The sequence below is a fragment of the Halictus rubicundus genome, unplaced genomic scaffold (assembly GCF_050948215.1).
Source record: "Halictus rubicundus isolate RS-2024b unplaced genomic scaffold, iyHalRubi1_principal scaffold0156, whole genome shotgun sequence".
NCBI classification, from domain to species: Eukaryota; Metazoa; Arthropoda; class Insecta; order Hymenoptera; family Halictidae; genus Halictus; species Halictus rubicundus.
Genome location: NW_027488697.1, coordinates 65235 through 70252, shown reverse-complemented (window position 1 = coordinate 70252; position 5018 = coordinate 65235).

The following is a 5018-nucleotide window of genomic DNA, read 5'->3' as shown; positions in this document are numbered from 1 at the left end:
GATAGGATGGGATAGAGGATAGGATAGGATTGAGGATAGGATAGGATAGAGGATTGGATAGTATAGAGGATAGGATAGGATAGAGGATAGGGTAGGATAGAGGATAGGATAGGATAGAGGATAATGGATAGGATAGGATACAGGAAAGGATAGGATAGAGGATAGGATAGGATAGAAGATAGGATAGGATAGGATAGAAGATAGGATAGGATAGAGGATAGGATAGGATAGAGGATAGGATAGGATAGACGATAGGATAGGATAGAGGATAGGATAGACGATAGGATAGGATAGAGGATAGGATAGGATAGAGGATAGGATAGAATAGAGGATAGGATAGGATAGAAGATAGGATAGGATAGAGGATAGGATAGGATAGAGGATAGGATAGAAGATAGGATAGGATAGAGGATAGGATAGGATAGAGGATAGGATAGGATAGAAGATAGGATAGGATAGAGGATAGGATAGGATAGAGGATAGGATAGGATAGAGGATAGGATAGGATAGAGGATAGGATAGGATAGAGGATAGGATAGGATAGAGGATAATGGATAGGATAGGATACAGGAAAGGATAGGATAGAGGATAGGATAGGATAGAAGATAGGATAGGATAGGATAGAAGATAGGATAGGATAGAGGATAGGATAGGATAGAGGATAGGATAGGATAGACGATAGGATAGGATAGAGGATAGGATAGACGATAGGATAGGATAGAGGATAGGATAGGATAGAGGATAGGATAGAATAGAGGATAGGATAGGATAGAAGATAGGATAGGATAGAGGATAGGATAGGATAGAGGATAGGATAGAAGATAGGATAGGATAGAGGATAGGATAGGACAGAGGATTGGATAGGATAGAGGATAATGGATAGGATAGGATACAGGAAAGGATAGGATAGAGGATAGGATAGGATAGAAGATAGGATAGGATAGGATAGAAGATAGGATAGGATAGGATAGAAGATAGGATAGGATAGGATAGAAGATAGGATAGGATAGAGGATAGGATAGGATAGAGGATAGGATAGGATAGACGATAGGATAGGATAGAGGATAGGATAGACGATAGGATAGGATAGAGGATAGGATAGGATAGAGGATAGGATAGAATAGAGGATAGGATAGGATACAGGAGAGGATAGGATAGAGGATAGGATAGGATAGACGATAGGATCGGATAGAGGATAGGATAGACGATAGGATAGGATAGAGGATAGGATAGGATAGAGGATAGGATAGGATAGAAGATAGGATAGGGGATTTGATAGGATAGAGGATCGGATAGGATAGAAGATAGGATAGGATAGAAGATAGGATAGGATACAGGAGAGGATAGGATAGAGGATAGGATAGGATAGAGGATAGGATAGGGGATTTCATAGGATAGCGGATAGGATAGGATAGAAGATAGGATAGGATAGAGGATAGGATAGGATAGAGGATAGGATAGGATAGGATAGAGGATAGGATAGGATAGGATAGAGGATAGGATAGGATAGAAGATAGGATAGGATAGGATAGAAGATAGGATAGGATAGAGGATAGGATAGGATAGAGGATAGGATAGGATAGACGATAGGATAGGATAGAGGATAGGATAGGATAGAGGATAATGGATAGGATAGGATACAGGAAAGGATAGGATAGAGGATAGGATAGGATAGAAGATAGGATAGGATAGGATAGAAGATAGGATAGGATAGAGGATAGGATAGGATAGAGGATAGGATAGGATAGACGATAGGATAGGATAGAGGATAGGATAGACGATAGGATAGGATAGAGGATAGGATAGGATAGAGGATAGGATAGAATAGAGGATAGGATAGGATAGAAGATAGGATAGGATAGATGATAGGATAGGATAGAGGATAGGATAGAAGATAGGATAGGATAGAGGATAGGATAGGACAGAGGATTGGATAGGATAGAGGATAATGGATAGGATAGGATACAGGAAAGGATAGGATAGAGGATAGGATAGGATAGAAGATAGGATAGGATAGGATAGAAGATAGGATAGGATAGGATAGAAGATAGGATAGGATAGAGGATAGGATAGGATAGAGGATAGGATAGGATAGACGATAGGATAGGATAGAGGATAGGATAGACGATAGGATAGGATAGAGGATAGGATAGGATAGAGGATAGGATAGAATAGAGGATAGGATAGGATACAGGAGAGGATAGGATAGAGGATAGGATAGGATAGACGATAGGATCGGATAGAGGATAGGATAGACGATAGGATAGGATAGAGGATAGGATAGGATAGAGGATAGGATAGGATAGAAGATAGGATAGGGGATTTGATAGGATAGAGGATCGGATAGGATAGAAGATAGGATAGGATAGAAGATAGGATAGGATACAGGAGAGGATAGGATAGAGGATAGGATAGGATAGAGGATAGGATAGGGGATTTCATAGGATAGCGGATAGTATAGGATAGAAGATAGGATAGGATAGAGGATAGGATAGGATAGAGGATAGGATAGGATAGGATAGAGGATAGGATAGGATAGGATAGAGGATAGGATAGGATAGACGATAGGATAGGATAGAGGATAGGATAGGATAGAGGAAAGGATAGGATAGAGGATAGGATAGGATAGAGGATAGGATAGATGATTTGATAGGATAGGGGATTTGATAGGATAGAGGATAGGATAGGATGGAAGATAGGACAGGATAGGATAGAAGATAGGATAGGATAGAGGATAGGATAGGATAGAGGATAGGATAGGATAGACGATAGGATAGGGTAGAGGATAGGAAAGGATAGAGGATAGGATAGGATACAGGATAGGATAGGATAGAGGATAGGATAGGATAGAGGATAGGATAGGATAGACGATAGGATAGGATAGAAGATAGGATAGGATAGAGGATAGGATAGGATAGAGGATAGGATAGGATAGGATAGACGATAGGATAGGATAGAGGATAGGATAGGATAGAGGAAAGGATAGGATAGAGGATAGGATAGACGATAGGATAGGATAGAGGATAGGATAGGATAGAAGATAGGATAGGATAGAGGAAAGGATAGGATGGAAGATAGGATAGGATAGAGGATAGGATAGGTTAGAGGATAGGATAGGATAGAGGATAGGATAGGATAGACGATAGGATAGGATAGAGGATAGGATAGGATAAAAGATAGGATAGGATAGAGGATAGGATAGGATAGAGGATAGGATAGGGGATTTGATAGGATAGAGGATAGGATAGGGGATTTGATAGGATAGAGGATAGGATAGGATAGAAGATAGGATAGGATAGAGGATAGGACAGGATAGAGGATAGGATAGGATGGAGGATTGGATAGGATAGAGGATAGGATAGGATAGACGATAGGATAGGATAGAGGATAGGATAGGATAGAGGATAGGATAGGATAGGATAGAGGATAGGATAGAGGATAGGATAGGATAGAGGATAGGATAGTACAGAGGATAGGATAGGGGATTTGATAGGATAGAGGATCGGATAGGATAGAAGATAGGATAGGATAGAGGATAGGATAGGATAGAGGATAGGATAGAGGATAGGATGGGATAGAGGATAGGATAGGATAGAGGACAGGATAGGATAGAGGATTGGATAGGATACAGGAAAGGATAGGATTGAGGATAGATGATAGGATAGGATAGAGGATAGGATAGGATAGAGGATAGGATAGGATAGAGGATTGGATAGGATAGAGGATAGGATAGGATAGACGATAGGATAGGATAGAGGATAGGATAGGATAGAGGATAGGATAGGATAGGATAGAGGATAGGATAGAGGATAGGATAGGATAGAGGATAGGATAGTACAGAGGATAGGATAGGGGATTTGATAGGATAGAGGATAGGATAGGATAGAAGATAGGATAGGATAGAGGATAGGATAGGATAGAGGATAGGATAGGATAGAGGATAGGATAGGGTAGAGGATAGGATAGGACAGAGGATAGGAAAGGGGATTTGATAGGATAGAGGATAGGATAGGATAGAGGAGAGGATACACGATAGGATAGGATACACGATAGGATAGGATACACGATAGGATAGGAGAGAGGATAGGATAGGACAGAGGATTGGATAGGATAGAGGATAGAGGATAGGATAGGATATAGGAACGGATAGGATTGAGGATAGGATTGGATAGAGGATAGGATAGGGGATTGGATAGGATAGGATAGAGGATAGGCTAGGATAGAGGATAGGATAGAGGATAGGAAAGGATTGAGGATAGGATTGGATAGGGGATAGGATTGGATAGGGGATAGGATAGGATAGAGGATTGGATAGGATAGAGGAGAGGATAGGATAGAGGATAGGATAGGATAGGATAGACGATAGGATAGGATAGAGGATAGGATAGGATAGAGGAAAGGATAGGATAGAGGATAGGATAGGATAGAGGATAGGATAGGATAGAGGATAGGATAGGATAGAGGATAGGATAGGATAGAAGGTAGGATAGGATAGGATAGAAGATAGGATAGGGTAGAGGGTAGGATAGGATAGAGGATAGGATAGGATAGAGGATAGGATAGGATAGAGGATAGGATAGGATAGGATAGACGATAGGATAGGATAGAGGATAGGATAGGATAGAGGAAAGGATAGGATAGAGGATAGGATAGGATAGAGGATAGGATAGGATAGAGGATAGGATAGGATAGAGGATAGGATAGGATAGAAGGTAGGATAGGATAGGATAGAAGATAGGATAGGGTAGAGGGTAGGATAGGATAGAGGATAGGATAGGATAGAGGATAGGATAGGATAGAGGATAGGATAGACGATAGGATAGGATAGAGGATAGGATAGGATAGAGGATAATGGATAGGATAGGATACAGGAAAGGATAGGATAGAGGATAGGATAGGATAGAAGATAGGATAGGATAGGATAGAAGATAGGATAGGATAGGATAGAAGATAGGATAGGATAGAGGATAGGATAGGATAGAGGATAGGATAGGATAGAGGATAGGATAGGATAGAGG